Source organism: Nyctibius grandis, chromosome Z, assembly GCF_013368605.1.
Source record: "Nyctibius grandis isolate bNycGra1 chromosome Z, bNycGra1.pri, whole genome shotgun sequence".
NCBI classification, from domain to species: domain Eukaryota; kingdom Metazoa; phylum Chordata; class Aves; order Nyctibiiformes; family Nyctibiidae; genus Nyctibius; species Nyctibius grandis.
In genome coordinates, this window is record NC_090695.1 from 46,484,930 (window position 1) to 46,507,975 (window position 23,046).

Genomic DNA, 23,046 nt, shown 5'->3' on the forward strand with positions numbered 1-23,046 from the left:
AGACTTTTGAGTTCTTAATCCTCCTTATGCTGATGGGTTTTTGAACACTTCTTTCCTCTTGCTTTTTTTCTTTCTCACTTCCTTCCACCTGTGCTTTTATTTCCCCTTTCTATAACCATCTGTGCAACTTTTCTTCCTCAGTTTCTGATCCTAAAGAATGTAATTCAGATTGCTTATTAGAGAGAGCAGCTTAATTTTTATGCCGTTCCATTTTCCTCACCCATGGTTATGGTATTTACTGCAGAAGCTCAGCTTAATTCCCAACTCTGACGAGACATCCTCAGTTTGGTATTTTTTTCCATAGGCAGTTGATTTAAACCAATGCCAAGTCACTTGCAGTGACCAGAGACTATCTTGCATCAAAATTAAAATACTGTCTCAAGTCGAGTTGAACCAAATTAAGAATATCGGTAAAAGGTTTTGAGCCAGTTTACCTGAACTCAGTTTAATGTTTTACCTGAAGTTAGTGATGCAATTTTGAATTTCGACAAGGTCTCGGGTGGTCTAATGACAGTAAAAGTTGCTGCAAGATCTCTGAAGTTTTGCTATAAACTATGCATAACATTCCTTACATTTCTGAATATTAAAACCAAAACAGAACACAAATACCTGTGATTTATTCTTAACGTATAAGGGGAGAGTATAGACTTCTATACATTAAAAAAGCTGCATGCTAAAGTGTAACTGGAGAGACTGCAGTTATTTCTGCTGTGGATACGGGGCTCACTGTGTGGATACGCTACCTTTAGTAGCACAATGCCTTGTTAAGATCTGAACTAGAGAGCAACATCCTTGTCAGTAATTCTAATAAATGAAATGTGTTGTCTCACTTTCAGTAGGGTTTGCTTTACTCTTTGGAAGACACTGAAGGTCTTCATGAAAGTAGCATTAGACAGAAATAGAGCCCTGAGCTTCTGAACTGTGACTGCTAGTTCTTAGGTAGAATCACGCACTCGGAAGTCTAGAAAAAAAAGTCATCACTTTTATTATCCTGATCTGTTAACAGGTATTTTCCAATTGTATTCTACTACCTAAGCCCTATCCATACTTATTTTTGTTGGTTTGATTCACAAAAATAATATTTAAAGTTTTGTAGTTCTATTTAGTCATATTCATCCCAGCAATTTTTTTCTCCAGCTCCACTCTGTACGTACTCTGTGCTTTGGTCTTTCCAACAGCTTCTTGGTCTCCCTAACCTCTGTTGTGTGGAGCTTTTAATTTCTTTGGGCAAAGACGCATCAGTTCCCCTCACTTCAGATTTTTTTCCCCAAAACTCATTAGTATTCCTAATTTCAGCAAGGGAAACTTGTATCTGTAGTATTGCTTTAACTGCCTACTTTAAAGGTAGTACAGAACCTACAGAGTCTAAACTCTTTCTAACGTTCAGTAAATACGAGCCTTTTTCTCTTCCTTCTCTTTATTCTGGCTTTCTCACCTCACCTTTGGTTATGAGATTCTGATGATTTTTTTTTAATTAATCGGGTTTTTTTAAAAAAAAGGGTTTATTGTGTTGCTATATATACAATTTACACTTTATTTCAAAGCAACTAGACAGGTACAGAATACTGCTAAGATTTGTACAGGAAATCAGAAGAATGACGAAACTGGCTATTGCCAAGTTATATACACTTACAGTCATTTTAAAAATGACTCATTGTGGGAAAATAATAACAAGACAATAGCTGAATTTTCAGAAAGCATACTGAGAGTCTCTCTCCTGAAACAGGCTGCAACAGCCACAAAAAAAAGCTTTGCCTTTATGAACATTCAGTTATTACAAATGTAAAAGGAACTAGATTTGAGAAAATATAATTTATTTTTTTTCAAGAGTCATACAAAAATTTACAAGTAAGAGCAACATAGTGGAGAAATCAGCTGACAGAAGAATTTCTGTGTAATTCACACTGGACCAGCTAATACATCAAGTGGTGAATGGGGAAAGGAGTTGTGTTGAACAATTAGAACTGTATTCAGTATTGTCCAATCAGAAATGTGTGTCTATTTCTTTAGCACTTAAAAACAGAATAAGCTTTTTATGAACACGCACTTTTAGAATAAAACATCATTTTAATAGAATTCCTTCTGTTGTTAATCGGCAAGCATTATACAAACTAACTTTCATTTATGTCAAACTCAACAGCACAAGAAACGACACTGGTTAGTTCTACAGTGTTTGGGTGTGGGGGAAGCTTTTACTGACAGTCCTGAGAGGAAAAAAAAAAACAACAAAACAACAAAAATACCATATGTCAAATAGGGACAGATGGGCAAATTAAAACTTAAAGGAAGACAAATGTACAGGATAGCAGATGGTCAGTCTTTTGGATTTTGGCTTCTAGACAGCTGAAGCAATAGAACTTTGAATTATTCTCCCTAAACATCATTTAGCAATTTAGTGACACCTTGAAACAGACTGATCAGATTTTGGGAGAAAATAAATATTCTGAATTTCCTAATTCAAAATTGCTTACAAATACAAACATGTTGGAAAAGAAGTCACACTTAAAAGTTGTAGGCACCACTGACTTGATTAGAAAAAAGTCCTGGTCTTGGTCTGGTAAATATTTCCTGTGGGGCAGCAGATACTGAAAAAACATACCACATCCCCAAATAAAGGGGTTTTAGTTTGAATCAGACTGTTAACAAGACAGATTACTTTGTTCCACCCAGTGGTGCTTTATCTGTTAGGATAAGATACTGCAGTTATGTGTAGTCAGAGGCTTCACAGTTCTGAAAAAGTGGTATTGGTCCTGTCCTGAGGATGTGGTATTTGGAAAATATTGTGAAAGAGTTAGCCAGAACAAAAAAAAAATAAAAAAGGTAGGACAAAAAAAATCAGCAAAGCTACAATAATACTTCCAGTATTATTATGAAATCTGAATAATTATGGACTATTAGCTACAATGTCTAATCTCTTAGAAACATCTTACTCCACTGTTAGCATCTTCATGGTATTAGTTTTCAGAAGTCACTGCTAACTCTAAGAACTTTAGAGATTCATTGTACTTCTATTGATAAAGACTTCTGTCCCGCTTTCCTCTCCTGCCTCCCAGGGAAGTGCTGTCCTCACATGTACTTTGCTTTGGAAACTGCTTGTTTGGAAACTGCTTTGGAAACACGCATGTTACAGTGTGTTCAAAAACTCAGTTGAAAGTATTCTACTGTTAGATCTACAGGTATTTTGCTTTGTCTCCTCCTTCATCTCTTCTCTGATTCTTCCCCTCCAACTTCTGTGTTCTCTGCTGATTTCCCAGGTAACTGACAGAGATTTTCTAATCTGTTTGTAGTCAGCCAGCTCCTGCTCATACTTTTGTAATGTTCCACTTCAACAACTATCCCAAAATAAGTAAGATCTCAGGATTTTGTACTACATTCAGTGCTGCACAAACAATTCTGCATTTTTATAGCCATATTGTATTCACTGACAGTTAACATGGGACAAAAAAAATGTTTGAGCTCTGTTTCTTAGCACAAGAGGAATTGTGTATTACTAGGCAAGCTCTGAAGAATGACACAGGGCATTTTTCAAAGCTAACGGGTAGGAAAGGTCTTTTTACATGGTAATTGCACATGTCAGCTTCTACATTCTGCAGCTGAATCCCATGTAGGTACGAAGAGGATACACATCATAGAAATGTAGAATCACAGAATGGTTTGGGTCAGAAGGGACCTTTCAAAGATGATCAAAGTCCACCCCCCTGCCATGGCCATGGCCATCTTTCAGTAGATCAGGTTGCTGAAAGCCTTGTCCAACCTGGCCTTGAACACTTCCAGGGAGGAGGCATCCATAACTTCTCTGGGCAACCTGTTCCAGTGTCTCACCACCCACACAGTGAAGAATTTCTTCCTAATATCTAATCTAAATCTACCCTCTTTCAGTTTAAAACCATTACCCCTTGTCCTGTCACTACAGGCTCTGGTAAAAAGTCTCTTTCTTATAAGTCCCCTTTGTATACTGAAAGGCTACAACAGGGTCTCTCCAGCATATTCTCCAGGCTGACCAACCCCAGTTCTCTCAGCCCTTTGTCACAGGAGAGGTGTTCCAGCCCTCTGACCATTTTTGTGGCCCTCCTCTCAACCCGCTCCAACAGGTCCATGTCATTCTAGTACTGGGGACCCCAAAGCAGGATGCAGTACTCCAGGCGGATTCTCATGAGAGTGGAGTAGAGGGGCAGAATCAGCTCCTTCAACCTGCTGGCCATGCTTTTGATGAAGCCCAGGATACAGTTGGCTTTCTGGGCTGCAAGCGCACACTGCCGGCGGATGTCCCGCTTCTCATCCATCAGTGCCCCCAAGTCCTCCTCCACAGGGCTGCTCTCACTCCACTCATCCCCCAGCCTGTATGATACCAGGGATTGCCCCAACCCAGGTGCAGGACCTTGCACTTGGCCTTGTTGAACCTCATGATCATAGAACCATAGAATTGTCTTGGTTGGAAAGGACCTTTAAGATCATCAAGTCCAACCATCAACCTAGCACTGCCAAGTGCATCACTAAACCATGTCCCACACCTACCCGTCACACAGCACCACATCTACACATCTTTTAAATACCTCTAGGGATGGTGACTCAACCACTTCCCTGGGCAGCCTGTGCCAATGCCTGACAACCCTTTTGGTGAAGAAATTTTTCCTAATATCCATCTAAAACTCCCCTGGCACAACTTGAGGCCGTTTCCTCTTGTCCTATCATTTGTTACTTGGGAGAAGAGACCAACACCCGCCTTGCTACAACCTCCTTTCAGGTAGTTGTAGAGAGCGATAAGGTCTCCCCTCAGCCTCCTTTTCTCCAGAGTTAACAACCCCAGTTCCCTCAGCTGCTCCTCATGAGACTTGTGCTCCAGACCCTTCACCAGCTTCATTGCCCTCCTCTGGACTCGCTCCAGCACCTCAGTGTCTTTCTTGAAGTGAGAGGCCCAAAACTGAACACAGTATTCGAGGTGCAGCCTCACCAGTGCCAAGTACAGGGGGACCACCACTTCCCTAGTCCTGCTGGCCACACTATTTCTGATACAAGCCAGGATGCTGTTGGCCTTCTTGGCCACCTGCGTACACTGCTGGCTCATATTCAACTGGCTGAATGTCCTAAACAGGGAGAAGAAATAATGACTGTTGACTTGTTTTTTTAAACAGATCTGAATTCAGCAACAGCAAGATGCTTTTGCATGAGCTGTCCCATTTTCAGTTTTGACTTGGTGAAACTTTGACTATTTGCATACTAATACATTTGGATCTTGATAGTCATAAAATTCTTAATTGAGAAATTCTGTGAAAGTAAGAATCCAAACAGAAATGGAAGAGTAAATTTTATTGAATGATGAAAAACTAATGGCGTTACGGTTAGTTTCAGCAGTTATTCTGCTGCAATACTAGTTTTTTAGTTTTTCTCTAGCAGAAAGTGCAACAAATCAATTATTCAGACTGTTAAACAAACTAGTAATTGTTAACTTCTCTTCAAAAACTGCATAGTTGAGCAGTTGTACAACAAATATATAAATTTCTGCAAAACCCTGAAGAAAGATTTGATTTTTTTTGCTTTGAATCTGGTGGCAGAGAAGATCACCTGCACTGGTCAGATTCTGGAGTGCCTTTTCCCTTTTTTCCCACTCTGTAAGAAAGAATTAAAAAAAATGTTTAGTTAATATACGAGACATGACACTTTATATCTGCAGTTATTTTGTATATTAAAGTAGTATAAGTTAACAAGAAAAAAAACTTGAGTTAAGTTGCATACTTTTGTTAAATTATACAGCTATTATGGGTTGCAAGCTTGTCTGAATGTGAAATATTGTTATATAAATTAAAACAGTCAAGGCACTTATAGGATACATAACTGAGATGTTAACATCTAGGGATAAAAACACAGTGGTTTGTTGCTTATTTTTGGTTGTTTTTTGTTTGTTTCTTTGGTTTTAATCCACAGATTTTGTTTACTTTTTTTGAAAGGCATCTTTATGTTTCAAAGCAGTATTCCATAAAAAAGTGGGCCTCCTTATCAAAGACAACACACAAAAAGTACTAATAGAAGAAGGGTAGTCCTGGTCAGCCTGCAAGATTACAGGGAAGAATAATAAAAGCAGAAACAACAATCTCTGCAAGGCAGATGAAAGAGTTTTCCTAAAACAAAACACACCAAAAATATCGCAATTAAAAAAAAAGTAAAAACCCAACCAGCCAAACAAAAAATCCCAGGGTGATGAATTAAACAAGAAATACAGCAAGATCTGAAAGATAAAAGCATATTAGACTGGAGAGAGCAGAGGAAAAAGAGCAACAGAATAGGTGATTTTGCAGTAATTACTAAGCATATAACAAAGACCAGTTTTTGTAATTTTTATACTGTTATTATTTTAATCCTGTTTATTACAATTAACCACAAGATACATGTATCTTATTAAAAAATTTCTATTTATGGAGAAAAATACTTAACATTAGCAAAGGCACGGATGGGAAGGGAAAACAGAAAGACTGAAGTTGTCGTAACAGTGATGTGAATGACTGAATTTGACAAGAGATTTACTTCAGTTTCAGTAGTGGCCCTCAGCTTGTCTGTAAGGGACTGAATGAGCATATGTATTTTTCAACCACTGCAAGACAATTTTAAGAAGGAACTTGCTCACTTGCATTAAAGTGACAAGGGGAAAAAAACAACAGAAAAAGACAAGAGAGTACATAACCACATGTAGTGCTAGCCGAATAATTTGATGTAATCAGAAAAGATTCTTGCTTCAGAAAGAGTAATTATGGCTTAATGAGCCAGTTTTCATAAAATTATAGTATTCCAACACGAGCAATGTGTTGCAGCTTGAAATAGGACAGCCTGCCAGAGACTACACGGCTACCTTATAAGTTTCCATTATATACTACAGACTCTCCTTGTAACCTATGCGAAAGGTCACAGTCAAAACAAACAAAAAAACCCCAAAATGTGTCGTCAGGCACAAGTACAAATCCTTATCTGCAAATACCATCACTCTTCAAAAAACCAGTCAGAATGTTAAGCAGCATACTATTTATGCAGAAGTTAACTGAAATTCACTAACATGCGTTGCATTAGCAGCCAAGTTGAACAGAACAGCATATGCACAATCAGCAAGACACTGATCTTATCACTCATATTTCAACACAACTTGCTGCGAAACTCCTACAAGGATTTGGCTAAAGACAGAACAAAGATACAGAACCAAAGAAAGAATGTGGCAAAAAAAAGCCATGAAGTCTGTGGTTAGTCCAGTTACACACAGTCAGACTTAGACAATAAAACCAACTTGTTGCTTGAAGCATGTTTATTGACCAGCATACTTCAGGAAGCTTTAAAGTACAAAACAGGTGGTAGAGTGCAACTTGCCAAAACTGTGCTTTGGTTTTGCTACTGTTTTTTTTCCTACAATATGAACTGCTATTTTTTTTTAACTGGAAAAATTAGAGCTAATAGGTCAGTTCAGAGCATGTTACCTCATGATAGTCTCAGCTACATCAAAAACAGATAAACTTACAAACACAGAAAATAACAATACCTGATATTTTGTTAATTCTGCCTGCAGTAGTTTCACTTTGGATCTTTCTTGCTCTAATGCAGCATGAAGCATAGTTACCTAAAAACATACAGAATATGAATTTATAAAATAACCTTACCCTCTGTGAGTTTATCAAGTCAATGTTGTTCTCCATTTGTATTGTGTTGGCAAACAGGTAATACACATTGGGTTCAAGAGTACCACTATCATTGTGCATAAACTGAAAGTACAAGTAAAATACTCTTTAATGACTTTTATTTCCCAAGCAACATTTACTGTTTTACCTGTATAATGATATAGAAATTCTATAAAGTTAGAAACTCTTCTGACTTTTGGACTCTGCATTAGTTTATTCCATAAAACACTTAACTGATGTAGTATTATGGAACACAGACAAGATTATTACATCACCTTCAAAAAACAGTGCTGTATTATATGTGAGATGTTTGGACAAGTCAAGGGCTTAGATCTAATAGTTGCTGGGGATCAAAAACTAAGCCTAAGAGTCTTGCAGGCTCTCTACTACAGTGACTTGCCAACTGACATGTCTTAAGTAATTTGTAGCTTACTTGTGTTTGAAAACTTGAGACTAGAAAGAAAAAACATCCACAACCACCCAGGAAAGCAGCATCTTCTGAAGCACTTTCTGAGCTTCCTAGCTTGGGTTACCAGAGAATGATATTCCTAAGGTACTGTTCGGGACAAAATAATTTCAGGCATGCTGAGGTCTGCTGTCTTTCCAGAAAGAATTCTTAAGTGAGTCACACTGGAGATTTACATAATACATGTCCTCTGACACAAATAGTGCAGGGCTAAGATTGAAATGTAACATTTTTTGCTTCAAACAAGTTTCTGTTTCATCTTCCTTCCTCCCCCACCTCTATCACTGCCTTAAATAAACAGCAGCTTTGAAATACCCATGAAATTTTACATTTAGAAATCCTTGCTTACCTGTACAGTCAATTCATTATTGATCATTTGAGATTCATCCACCTGTAGGAGTATTTCTGCTTTGTCTTTCACTACAGAGAAAGAAAGGTACAGCATGAGGATCTTTCTAGATTTGCAGGTCTTCATCTGCAATAGCACAGTGATATCACTTGATTTCACTATTTTGGTACCACTAAATAATGCCGTCTTCACTAAAAGAATAGTAGATGTTGTAAATCAAAACCAACCATTAGCTACCAGGGTCATTAGCAGCAGCTTGAAAAGTTCTGGAAATTAAACCCCAACATTGCACTACTTACCCCACACTTAATGCTATAAGCAGCATGGATTTTAGAGATATCCATTGTGAACAAAGTCCATCAGAAAACTGAATATTGGCAGTGGATCAAGATTTTGGGATCGTAAGTTTCACGTACGAGCTCAGTCATAGTTTTCTATTTACTCAAAACCAGAGATGTTTAAACTATTTAGCTAGTGTCTAGGAAATATCTGTGGATAACTTAAAATTCTCAATATGGAGAAATTAAGTTTTTCCAAGGCTCAATTCTGCCATGAGCTTTCTTCTCCCCAAAATACAGAATGCACAGTCTGTAGAAAAACACAACATTGCTCGGTTTATAGTATGCTACTGTTCCATAAACAAGGAAAAAACCTTCAAAACTTCACCTTTTTCAAGATGAAAATACTTCATCTTGGCCCAGACACTGATCTGAAGTAATAAAGTTCCAAGTAAAAATTTGCAATGCTCAATCACATTATGAACCTTTGAACTATTTTAGACATAGTTTTTGTTAACATGAAGAAAAAAATTGAGCTCTTTTTTAGCTGAAAATTTAGCCCAGAGAAGAAATTACACTGAAGAACTAAATTAAGAAATTGAGAAGCAAAGGCAATTTTGTAACAAAATAAGTGTGGCTAGCATTGTCGACTCAAACAACATAATCAAGCAAGATTAGGAATATTAAAGGATAACTACGCATAACAAGTATACTAGGATATTTACGTATATATGAGTGGATATATATAATTTTTTCCCCAAACTTTGACGACAAACTCTGAATCATAAAAACTCTGAATAGTGTTATAACAGAAGAAAGTTATCACACAGTTGCATATATAATCCTGTGGTTTAGCTATCCCTATTCATTGTGCGGCAAAAGACTTGCTTAGGTGGAGAATGATGTTTTCAACAGTTCAAAGAACAGCTTGCAAAGATGCAAGAACTGAACAGTTTCCTCAGGTGTGGTTAAACAGATGTTATGATGAGATCAATCCAGAACAGAGAGCTGTCACTAGCAAAAGAAAGTCTAACTCAAAGAATCATTGTACCTAAAACGTAACTGAACAGTTTGTATTTCAAAGAATGATCTCAACATGCAACTGATTATTTCATTATATAATAAGAGAAATGCAGTACTGTGTGGTAAACTAAATTCTGTAGTTCACTGGAGTCGCTGCCAATTAGTTTAGTTCTTTATAGCTGTCATTGAGTCAGTTTTTTTTTTTTAAAAGTTGCTTTGAAAGTTCCTTCCGTGTTTTAAAAAGAACGTTTAAGTTTCCTGATAAAACTCTTACTCACTTTCAACTTCTTGCTTCATCCTCAGAAGCTGTGCATTTCTTGTTTTTACTTCTTTGTACTTTGCCTGTATTAAAGAGATTGAATTATTACCCATATACCCTATTAAAAAAAAAAAAGTATTCTATAAAATAAGCATGACTAAGAATCAGACTTAGAGTTTAAAATGATGACTTCTGCAGAGAATCTAATCATAGAATCATTTAGGTTGGAAAAGACCTTTAAGATCATCTACGTCTTAATTAAACCGCAGCCAAAGTAAGGAATACAGGACAGGAGAAGTGGATTAATAACTGAGAGTTGAAGAAAAAAGGCAAGCACAAGGCTTAGAGCAAGTTAAAATAAGACAGTTATGTCAGTGCGTTGATAGTGCAGGAACCACCATTCAGGCCTGCCTGAAGTACATAGGCCTGCTGCATCAACGGCTTGGTGGTTTCTCCCCGAAAAACTACAACAATTATAATGCACTTTCTAGATACCGAGATAATACAAATAGTTTGCCATATTACTTAGCAAGTAGGACAAGACCCCACTGCATTACAGATTTTATTCAGCAGTTGTTACGTTACAGTTTCTTTCCTTTTCAACTCTTTACAGTTTACTACTCAAGAACCTATTTTTGCTGGTTTTCCCAATCTATCTGCTATCACCACACTTTCTTCAGAAGTCAGTCTTTTCCTTAATTGGCCACCAATGTCAGTTCTAGCCATGCATCTCAGCTGTAAACACTTATTTTTCCTGTCACAAGTCTTCACACAGTTTGCTCTTGAAGGCTCTTGAAAAAAAGTTTCATTTCAGACATACTTTTTTTGTAATAAAGAAGCTACTATCATCCACTTCGAGTATCACACCAGTCCTTGAGGATCATTCACTCACATTTAAGCAAGGCCTTTCATGGCCACCTAAAACTGTATGAAGGTCTCCCGACAAGTTCATAAAATTAAACAGCTCTATCATCGTCCATCACTGCACCAGTATCCTTACGCATCATGTTTCTTCTGTCAAACATGATCAAGTACTGATAGCAGTAAATATGAATGGTTTTATACTTTAAAACTTCACCTGGGGATTCCAACTTCAGTACATGGTGAGAACAGCTGTTAACAATGTTCATGTCTTTATTACTACAAGTAAAAGTACTTCTCTGAAGCATCAGAAAACTCCCAATCTGTCAACCTGCTCAGTGTACCTTAAGCAATGAATAAAAATAGTAATAAAATAATTTAAAATAATTCTCTGCTGCTTTACTGTATTTTCTTACAATGTCACTTCCTCATGAAGATTTTGCCCTTTTTGCTTTAGATGCTATCCAGACAATGCTAACATGGACTGAAAACAGAAAGACACCGATATTTTCCCTAGCTACTCCGGAATATAGCAATACCATGCAATTATTAATGATCAAATCTTTTTTTCCCTGGTGTGTTTTAGCATATGGTGAATCTGATTTCTGGTTTCACTTGTATGTAATAGGAAAAAGATATAACAAAATACAGGACTCCTCCACTCTTCTTATGCTGCAGCTTTAAAGGAACTTCTTTTAAACCTGAAAAAATATTCACTGATTTCTTTAACCACTTCAAATATTGGACTGAATCTACAAAAAAAATCCAACAATATGGAGTTCTTAAATGCAAGAAAAGCTGAGCAGAATTTTAAAAATGAACAGGTTGGAAACCATCCAAGAAAGTGCAACTTCCTGCTCAAAGCAGAGCTAACTTCCAAGGCAGATCAGATTGCTCAAGATCTTACCTAGTCTTAGATTACATCTTTATTTTTTTGACCATGAAAACAGCAATACTAGAAAACAAGTAGTGAGTGATATGCCAGATATGAAGTTTATTTCTGGATGCTTTGTCTTGATTCTTTTGATTATTTTTAGATGCTTAATGTAACTTACCAAGAAAGACCGCTTCAAGTGGTACTGAAGGAATGATCTGCTCTGTAAATACATAATCTGTGGCCAGTCTGAAGCATCTCTACAGATTTTAATAAATACCTTGTTACAAATGTATAATAATGTTAAATTTTCTCTATTATTTGAAGGTATAATCAGATACATACCTCCCACTGAGTTATTCTATTTTTCAGTTGCTCGATTTCTGCGTCTTTCTTTTCAAGCTCAAGCTTTAGCCATTCTGTTTTTCCATCTTTCAAAACACTCTCCCGTAAGCAAGAAAACATCACTTCTTAATAATTTAGTCATGTGAATTCAATTCTTGGGAAAGGCAACTTATTTGTTTGTTAGAAAAGAGAATTTTTGATCAAAACTAAAGAGGTATCTGTGCACAGATACCAAAAAGATAAGAAACACAGTAATAAATATTGGCATTTTCTGTGAAGCAAAAATTATTTCAATCACAAGTGTTTCATGTTAAAAAATTAAGTCATTTAAATACCTCTTCAGATAGACAAAAATATTACAGTGTTGTGGGGTTTTTAATTCCTTAAGATTATCGTGCTTTTGATTTGTGCTTTCTTCTACTCAGGTGCTCCCTTCTGATCATTGAATAAGTGTTATTAGACAAACTTCTTCACTTCAGAGTGACTGCCATTTTACATGCCTGGTTGTGTTCATGAGATGTGCAGTTATCTGTTTCACTGTAATCAGTAAGCTGGACTACGGGGGGCTATGATCTAGTGGCAATTACAGAGACTTGGTGGGACACCTCGCATGACTGGAATGTGGTCATGGATGGCTTTGTCCTGTTCAGGAAAGACAGGCCACTAAGGAGAGGTGGTGGAGTTGCTCTTTATGTGAGTGAGCAGCTAGAATGTATTGAGTTCTGTCCAGGGGAGGATCAGGAGCGAGTTGAGAGTTTGTGGGTGCGAATTCAGGGGCAGGCTGGCAGGGGTGATACTGTTGTGGGTGTCTATTACAGGCCACCAGATCAGGATGAGGAGGGTGATGAGGCCTTCTACAGGCAGCTGAGAGCAGTCTCGCAATTACAGGGCCTGGTTGTCATGGGGGATTTCAACTACCCTGATATTTGCTGGGAGGCCTACTCAGCCAGCCATCCTCAGTCCAGGAGGTTCCTCCAGTGCATTGATGATAACTTTCTGATGCAAATGGTGGATGAGCCAACTAGGAGAGGAGCGCTGCTGGATCTTATCCTCACTAACAAGGAGGGTCTGGTTGAAGCGGTGAAGGTTGAGGGCAGCCTTGGTTGTAGTGACCATGAGATGGTAGAGTTCAGGATCTCATGTGGCAGGAACAGAATAGCTAGCAGAATTACAACCCTGGACTTCAGTAGGGCCAACTTTGGCCTTTTCAAGCAATTGCTAGGGGAAATCCCATGGGACAGGGTACTAGAAGGTAAGGGGGCCCAAGATAGTTGGTTAGCATTCAAGGACTGCTTCTTCCAAGCTCAAGATCAGAGCATCCCAGCAGGTAGGAAGTCAAGGAAGGGTACCAGGAGACCTGCATGGTTAAACAGGGAACTGCTGGGCAAACTTGAGTGGAAGAAGAGGGTGTACAGATCATGGAAGGAGGGGCTGGCCACTTGGGAGGAATATAAGTCTGTTGTCAGAGGATGTAGGGAGGCAACTAGGAAAGCTAAGGCCTCATTGGAATTAAACCTTGCAAGAAAGGTCAAGGGCAACAGAAAGGGCTTCTTCAAATACATTGCAGGTAAAACCAACACTAGAGGCAATGTAGGCCCACTAATGAATGAGGTGGGGCCCTGGAGACAGAGAATAAAAAGAAGGCGGAGTTACTGAATGCCTTCTTTGCCTCTGTCTGTACTGCTGGAGGCTGTCCTGAGGAGTCCCGGACCCCTGAGGCCCCAGAAGAAGTCAGGATAGAGGAGGAATCTGTCTTGGTTGATGAGGGCTGAGTCAGGGACCAATTAAGTAATCTGGACATCCATAAATCCATGGGCCCTGATGCGATGCACCCGCGGGTGCGGCGGGCGGCAAGGAAGGCACAGACTCTGAGATCGAGGATGCAAGGCCGAAAGGCCTAAGGCTTTTTATTGTTATGCTACTACCCTATTTAACTGCTACAATGCAGGAGCCAGACTAGGCAGTTCAAGATAACATCAACATTCACACGCTAAGCACTCATCACTCATCCTGGGAAGAGCCCACAGTGTCCTGGGCTCAAAACATCAACAACCATTCCTGTTTTCAGCTCTGTGTTCAGAACTGACCTTCAACATATGTTTACTTGTTAACATGCCTCAAAGAGCCCTGTGAACTGGTCTCGGCTCCTTTATCTCAGAAGCAAGCAAAAACTATTCTCAGTGCAGTGTTCCCAAGCAAATCTTATGCTCCCCAAGTAAAGCACAGCTGTTTGCAGGCTGAGGGTCTTCCACACGTGGGTGCTGAGGGAGCTGGCGGAAGTCATTGCTAGGCCACTCTCCATCATCTTTGCTAAGTCGTGGGCAACGGGAGAGGTGCCTGAGGACTGGAGGAAAGCGAATGTCACTCCAGTCTTCAAAAAGGGCAAGAAGGAGGACCCGGGGAACTATAGACCGGTCAGCCTCACCTCCATCCCCGGAAAGGTGATGGAACAACTTGTCCTTGGTGCTGTCTCTAGGCACATCAAGGATAGGGGGATCATTAGGGGCACTCAACATGGCTTCACCAAGGGGAAGTCATGCTTAACCAACTTGATAGCCTTTTATGAGGACATAACCCGGTGGACAGATGATGATAAAGCAGTGGATGTGGTCTATCTTGATTTCAGTAAAGCGTTTGACACAGTCTCCCACAGCATCCTTGCAGCTAAACTGAGGAAGTGTGGTCTGGATGATCGGATAGTGAGGTGGATTGTGAACTGGCTGAAGGAAAGAAGCCAGAGAGTGGTGGTCAATGGGACAGAGTCCAGTTGGAGGCCTGTATCTAGCGGAGTCCCTCAAGGGTCGGTACTGGGACCAGTTCTATTCAATATATTCATTAATGACTTGGATGAGGGAATAGAGTGCACTGTCAGCAAGTTCGCTGATGACACAAAACTGGGAGGAGTGGCTGACACACCGGAAGGCTGCGCAGCCATTCAGAGAGACCTGGACAGGCTGGAGAATTGGGCGGGGAGAAATTTAATGAAATATAGCAAGGGCAAGTGTAGAGTCCTGCATCTGGGCAAGAACAACCCCATGGATGAGTACAAGTTGGGGACAGACCTGTGGGAGACCAGCGTAGGGGAAAGGGACCTGGGGGTCCTAGTGGACAGCAGGATGACCATGAGCCACCAGTGTGCCCTTGTGGCCAAGAAGGCCAATGGCATCCTGGGGTGTATTAGAAAGGGTGTGGTTAGCAGGTCAAGAGAGGTTCTCCTCCCCCTCTACTCTGCCCTGGTGAGGCCGCATCTGGAATATTGTGTCCAGTTCTGGGCCCCTCAGTTCAAGAAGGACAGGGAACTGCTAGAGAGAGTCCAGCGCAGAGCCACGAAGATGATTAAGGGAGTGGAACATCTCCCTTATGAGGAGAGGCTGAGGGAGCTGGGTCTCTTTAGCTTGGAGAAGAGGAGACTGAGGGGTGACCTCATTAATGTTTACAAATATGTAAAGGGCAAGTGTCATGAGGATGGAGCCAGGCTCTTCTCAGTGACATCCCTTGACAGGACAAGGGGCAATGGGTGCAAGCTGGAACACAGGAGGTTCCACATAAATATGAGGAAAAACTTCTTTACGGTGAGGGTAACTGAACACTGGAACAGGCTGCCCAGAGAGGTTGTGGAGTCTCCTTCTCTGGAGACATTCAAAACCCGCCTGGACGCGTTCCTGTGTGATATGATCTAGGTAATCCTGCTCCGGCAGGGGGATTGGACTAGATGATCTTTCGAGGTCCCTTCCAATCCCTAACATTCTGTGATTCTGTGATTTGTTTACACAAGATTTCCTTAAAATAATATTTATTTTTAGTCTGAAACATGAAAACCAGAGGATGTTAAAGGATGAAAATGGTCATTGCAGACCACCCCAGAAAGTCTAAGAGCTCATCCATTGCACAGAAGAGATCAGGTTAAGCACACTTTATTATTTTCTTAAGAGGAGAGCAGAACTAAGAAAACAATTATTTCAAGATGTTTTCTCTTTCATTTCTGAGAAAAGTAACTATGTAAGTCTTCTTGAGAGATGGAAAGAACATTTGAAGCTTTCTAGGCGTCAGCTATTAAGAAAAATAACTAGGAACAACACAACAGGAATGAAGGATGGGATATCTCTTTTTTCTTGCCCTGGACTGGACTCAGCAGCAGATAGGAACTGGATTCAGGAACGCACAGATTGGGATCAAAGGGAGGAGAATGGACAGAGTCCTCTTTGGACACCGGCCACAGAAGAGAGCATGACGCTTGTGATCCCTCAGCTTTAAACTGAGAATGACATATACAGGATGAAGTACCTTGTTGGTCAATTTTGGGTCACCTGTCCTGTCCGCTCCTCTCCAGAGGCATGACCCTTCTACAGCCCTTTGCTTGTGGATAATGAGGAATTCAGCAGTGACTTTGGTTTCTATAGGAATAAGTGTAAGCAAGAGCCTTTCTGCATACCATTCCTACCATTACCTTAGTAATCACTGAATCACAGAATGGTTAGGGTTGGAAGGGACCTCTGGAGATCATCTAGTCCAACCCCCTGATAAAGCAGGTTCACCTAGAGCACATTGCACAGGGTCACGTCCAGGCAGATTTTGAATATCTCCCGAGAAGGAGACTCCACAACCTCCCTGAGCAGCCTGTTCCAGTGCTCTGTCACCCTCAAAGTAAAGAAGTTTTTCCTCATATTTCGATGGAACTTCCCATGTTTCAGTTTTTGCCTGTTGCCTTTTGTCCTGTCGCTGGGCACCACTGAGAAGAGTCTGGCCCCCTCCTCTTGACGCCTGCCCCTAAGGTATTTGTAAGTATTGATAAGATCCCCCCCTCAGTCTTTTCTTCTCCAGGCTAAACAGACCCAGCTCTCTCAGCCTTTCCTCATAAGAGAGATGCTCCAGTCCTCTAATCATCTTTGTAGCCCTCCGCTGGACTCTCTCCAGTAGTTCCTTGTCTTTCTTGAACTGGAGGTCCAGAACTGGACACAGTACTCCAGGTGTGGCCTCACTTGGGCAGTGTAGAGCAGGAGGATAACCTCCATCGACCTTCTGGCCACACTCTTCCTGATGCACCCCAGGACACCACTGGCCTTCCTGGCCACAAGGGCACATTGTTGGCTCATGGTGAACTTGTTGTCCACCAGAACTCCCGGGTCCTTCTCTGCAGAGCTGCTTTCCAGTACCAGCATTTCAACCCCAATCTGTACTGGTGCATGGGGTTATTCCTCCCTAGGTGCAAGACCCTACACTTACCTTTGTTGAACTTCATTAGGTTCCTCTCTGCAAAACCCTCTAGCCTGTCCAGGTCTCGCTGAATGGCAGCACAGCCTTCTGGTGTATCAGCCACTCCTCCCAGTCCTGTGTCCTCAGCAAACTTGCTGAGGGTACACTGTGTCCCTTCATCCAGGTCATTCATGAATAAGTTAAACAAGACTGGACCCAGGACTGACCCCTGGGAACACCACTAGCTACAGGCCTCCAACTAGACTCAGCACCGCTGATCACAACCCTCTGAGCTCTGCCATTCAGCCAGTTCTCGATTCACCTCACTGTCCACTCATCTAACCCACACTTACTCAGCTTTCCTATGAGGATGTTATGGGAGACAGTGTCAAAAGCCTTGCTGAAGTCAAGGTAGACAACATCCACCATCCACTGTTCTCCCCTCATCTACCTAACCAATCATGTCATGATAGAAGGCCATCAGATTGGTCAAGCATGATTTCCCCTTGGTGAATCCATGTTGACTACTCTCAATAACCTTCTTTTCCTCCATATGCTTAGAGATAGCATCCAGAATGAGCTGTTCCATCACCTTGCCAGGGATAGAGGTGAGGCTGACCGGCTGTAGTTGCCTGGGTCCTCCTTCTTGCCGTTTTTGAAGACTGGAGTGACATTGGCCTTCCTCCAGTCCTCAGTAATAACTATAAACTTCGAGCGTTATCAATCCTAGAAGCGGACACTGTCTGCAAAACACATAGTCAACTTCAGAAAGTGCAGTTACTTAGAAGAAACTTAGCTGAAAGGAAAATTGGTTCTGTTCTAGTCCAAACCAGGACAATGTGGAATAATGACATTTTGTTTGGGAATTCTACATTCTCAAGTCTGCTGAATCCACTGTGCATCTGGTCCCATCTTTCCCGTAACAAAACTCAGACTTTTCATAAGCTTCCAACACTTCTCATTTTCACCTCAAAAGAATACCTTACCTCTTCTTCCTACTACAGAGACATCCTGTAAGTTGTAACTACCATCTCTTGCTAATTTTAAGAGTGGTGGTGCTATTGTGGGCTTGAAGATAGTTTAACTGATTCTTCCTTTAATGCATACCACACCAACATAAGCATGCCTTCGCTCTCTTTTCCTTTACCTTTTTTCTCTGTATCTGCCTTAATATAACAACTTGTTCTCAAAAAGCTATACATAGACCCTATCAAGTGTATATTCCTAAAGTGGTGGTAATGATATAATAAGCCGTACACGAGCAACAGCTGATAAGGACTTTAACACCCTCCATGTGAAGCTTCCTTCTCTGTCAGAATTGAAGGGCTGAGACGAGCAGGACCTCACTGCTAAATGGCTAAGACACTTGACTTGGGTAGGGTAATCCCTGCATACATATATGTGTACCATGCAATATCCCGCACTAAAAAAAAGTAAGGCAGCTTCAGCAGGTGCAGAACAGTGCAGATGTAAATCACCCTGCAGTCATGCTTTTAGCATAGTCATAAGAAGGGAAAGAGAAGAGCTTGGAGCATGAACATCCCAAATTTTATTTCAAGTTATTTAACAATTAAACTACACAGAAGCTAGGCAAGTGCCTGCCCCACCTCCTTTTGGGTTGTTTAGAGAATATAACGGAATGGGCCATGTTTTGAACAAGCGTGAGGAAAAACTACCTGTGGCCCTCAGTAATGTATCAATTCTGAGTCCCTGTGCTCAGACTGACTAGACTGATTATTGCTCACCAGATCTGCCTTTTCAGACCTACTCCAAAGCATATGCTTTTCTTCACTCATTACTACACTCAAAGCATCAAGTCTCTAATACTTGTACCTTGAGTCTGTAACCAAATTTACTTAAGATCACAATTCTTTAACTCGGAGTTATCCATAGATTCTTCAAATTATAGTCTTACAGAACATGCCAAATAATAATTTAACAGAAGTGATACACAAATGCTGTAACTCATTACTTCAAAAATAACATTAAATGCATATCCTGACATGGAACTGTTATGACAATTTGGGCAACAAGATTACAGACAATAAAACAAGTTATTACTGAAACTGTTGGTGATAATATTAGATAGAAAAAAAATAAGGCATAGCTCTGGATATCAAAGGCTCATGGTTCTTTGTGTAACACTGGCCTTTACTTCCTAGTTTTTATTTCAGGGTCACAAGTCCTTTATTGCCTTGTTAGTAGGCTCCTGTGGAAATCAGTGGGGACTCTCAAGCTTTCAGTAATTCTCCTTAAGAGCCTAAAAATGCATACACTGTAATTAAACTAAATTCCTCACCATTTTCACTCTTGTCCTTTTTTCCCCTCATATAAGGAAAACCAAGCTAATTTAATGCCTGCCAGTGCTGTAACACATGGGCAGCATCTACAAACAGTGAAATAACAATTTTAAAAGGAATCTTATTGATTATGCATATTTTGTTGAGAATATCCTAACAAGACATGCACTCCGTGTTATATACGTTGAGCTACAGCAAGCATTTTGATTGTTGTTCTAAGACAGGAATCACAAGGAGCAATTTCTTTTTCCACGCATCAGATTCCAATATTCACATTTTTAAGAGTTTCTTGGTAAAGTTAAAAGTAAGTTTAAAGCAGTTCAGGCAACTTTTTGGCACTTTGAGATCTAAAACCCAATGCTTTAAACCATTTAAACCATGCTTTGTAACCTCTATAGTTGACTCAAAACCTATAGTGTCAAAGTCATACCAATAACTTGAAACAAAGTTTAATTATTTCAGATTTACAGAACAGCAACACTGCAATCTAACAGTGATCCTGCCAGTGCCAACCATTTCACTAAATGTAGCAAAAGTTAACACAGGATTTGTTGGAAAAATAGGCACAGTCCACACTGTACCTCCAGTCTTTACGCTCAGTCCACTGTGACCACAGAAAGCTATTAAAAATATAGCTGTGCTGCAAAACAGTCTATTCTTCAGCCTCAAGAACTGTGACAGCATTTCGCTATTCCTTTTTCTTATAAAAAAATGGGACTGAGATATCTTCAGAACTGTAACCACTGTATGTTACAATTATGGTAATTGCTCTAAAGTTATTTTTAAAATAAAAGAATGCCAAGGTAACTTCACAGCCCATATGTCAGTGCGATCGAAATTAATAAGAATTGATTCTTTATAACTGAGTTTACTTTGTCTGACCATTTCACCACCCAGTAATTAGACTGTGGAGGGGTTTCTGGAAGAGAATGGTCACCTCCTGAGCCAGATGTAAAAGGCTGCAGGAAATGAGGACCTGGCTGCATGACAAGAATCATGTAGCAGGGGCCTATGGACTGACCTTGAAGAAGGAACGTGAAGGTTGTTTGCGGTTGAGTCGACTGGAAAGAATTGGTATAAGAGGAAGAAAAAACTGTGTACATGACTTGGAGCAGAACACAAAAGAGGATGTACGAGGAGACGTCAAGGAGCGTGGACAAAGGGCTTTAACAAATCATAAGCATGCTAAGGGAGCGTGATAGCTACTAATTACCAATCATATACGAGTAGGAGCGTGATAAGGAGATAGAATTGCTATATTAATCTGTGCGTAACGGCTAATAAACGACATTTGCTTGATCACATTGGTTGTGTAGCAGTGTCCTGTAACCTCCACGTCAACAAGTGGCGCCGTAGGTTGAGAGGAAGAACCAGGCTTTTCCTGATGATCCTGCGGCAGAGCTCGTCCCCTTGCTACTACCTTTGTTGGGGCAGATGGAAAAGTGGGCCCCGAAAAAAGGAGCGCTGTTGCCGAAGTAGCGTCCTTTGATTTTGATTCAGTTTGATTCTCAGGCGGCGCCTGTGGGCAGAGGCGCAAAAGCGAAGGCAGCGCACGACAGGAGGCGAGGAAGTTAAAGCGCGAGAGCTCGGGCACAGCGGCAGCGAGCCGCCCCGGCCCTCGGAGCTGCCGGGGCGCTGACACCCGCCCCAGCCCTGCGGCCCCACCGGCCGCTCCAAGCCAACCGACACCTGCTGCGCCCCCGGGCCAGGGGCGCCGCTCTCCCGCCGGGGCCGGGCGAGGCCCACTGGGAAGGGGCCGCTAGGAGGCACGGCCCGGGCGGACACCGCCCTTCCCCACCGCCACAGGCCTGCGAGGGCCCGCTTCCCACCGCAGGCAGCGCAGGGCGGCGCGGAGCCCCGACGGCCGCGGAAGGGGCGGCAGCAGCAGGTGGGAACGGCGGGGCAGCGGCGGAGCGGCGGGCGGGCGCCCCCCATGGGACACTCACTCCGGTGGCGGCGGCAGTGAGCGTTGAGACGAGGCGAGAGGAGCGGCCGGGCGGTTGCCCCTGGGGAGTTGGTTATCGCGGGCCGCGGCGGGGGCGCGCTGGACGCGCGCCGCCGGCCCCGGGTTCGTTAGTGTCCCCCGCCCGCTGGTTGGCTGGGCGCGGGGCACCGGGGCGCGCGCGGCGCTCCTGGCGCTGCGTCACCGCGGCGTTACGGCTGCAGGCCAGCCGCCGCCGGCCCATACGGGCTCCTGCCGGGATTAAAAAGCTACGGGGCGCGGGGCGGCCGCCGGGTCGGCGCTGCCCGGCATGCACCGCGGGAGCGCCGCCGCCGGCCCCGGCGCCTTGTCCGAGGACGGGGCGAGCTGGGACGTGCCGGACCGCACAGGGGGCTGCGCGAAACCTGGGCATCCCCCGGGGCGGGGCTGTGCTGCGGCGTTCCGTGCGCTGTGGCGGGTAGAGGGCTGTCCCCTGCCCGCGGGGCCGGGAGGTGCGCAGCGCCCGCCCTGGGGGGGGGCTTGCCAAGCAGGGAGAGGGTGAGGGCGTCCGCGAAGCTGCGGCTGGAGGGACACGACGGGAAGGCCGGCGGCAGGGAAAGGGGGTGCGTGCCTCGAGTCCCCTGTGACCCTCGCCACCCGCAGAACGTCACACCTGTGCCAGCCGTGGCGAAATCCGAGGCGTTTCCTCGAGCTCCTTCAAAGCCCGGCCCGTCGGGAGCGCTGGGCGGCTCACGCTCGGGAGAATCGCTCCGGACGGCCGGTAACGCTGCTGGAGGCGTCTGACCGGGGCAGGTCCCACCGCTGTGCTCTGTAACCGTGGCATCCCGTCAGGCGAGCAAAAAAACCCGTCTTCCCTGGCATTGCTTCGTTCAGCTAGTGCACTATCCATGTGTTGTGTGGTTATAGATCGTAGCATAAATAAACCGTTACAGGTTACCGTTTGCAGTATAACAAAGTTTGCTGTATTGTGTTTAGTGTTTGCTGTTAAATAAAAACTATGTAATCTTAGAAATACATAAAACGTGCATTTGTTGAAGTGATGCCCTGCAAGTAGTTTTTCTTACAAAATATTTTCAGATTCATTGCAAGCCATGCATTGAATAACCTGCTTAATCAGCACGTGGATCCTGAAAATCGGAACTGAGATGCTATTTATTGGCCATGCAACAAAACTAACTCAAGCCAGAACCTTCAAATCAGTGGGACTGAAAATTGCTGTGCTGGCATAAAAGGTACCTCACCACACACACATAGTTGGAGTTTCAGTACCTGTTAAATCTCACCTTTAAGTTACTAAGAACAAAACTTTGTTTTGGTGTAGATGGGGTAAAACTTCCATTAAATTACTAAAAGCCAGATTCGCTTCTCAAAGGTGGTGCAATTACTGTTTACACAAATCATAGAACTTGTGCAAACTACTTGCATGGGGTAACTCTGTCTGTTGTCAATGTGCATTACTAAGCAAAGAGCCAGTAATGGAAAGGACAAGAGTCTATTCTGGAAA

At 42.2% G+C, this 23,046-nt stretch overlaps 1 long non-coding RNA gene across 1 annotated transcript; it reads right to left on the reverse strand.

Annotated features, from left to right (window-relative positions):
• Positions 1-8,492: 8,492 nt before the first annotated feature.
• LOC137676689 (uncharacterized) lies at positions 8,493-22,270 on the reverse strand. Its single transcript, XR_011050118.1, has 3 exons — positions 22,195-22,270; positions 10,047-10,110; positions 8,493-8,538 (listed from the first exon to the last, which is right to left on the reverse strand). It is a non-coding gene; the product is annotated as an uncharacterized lncRNA (long non-coding RNA).
• Between the last annotated feature and the right edge of the window lie 776 nt (positions 22,271-23,046).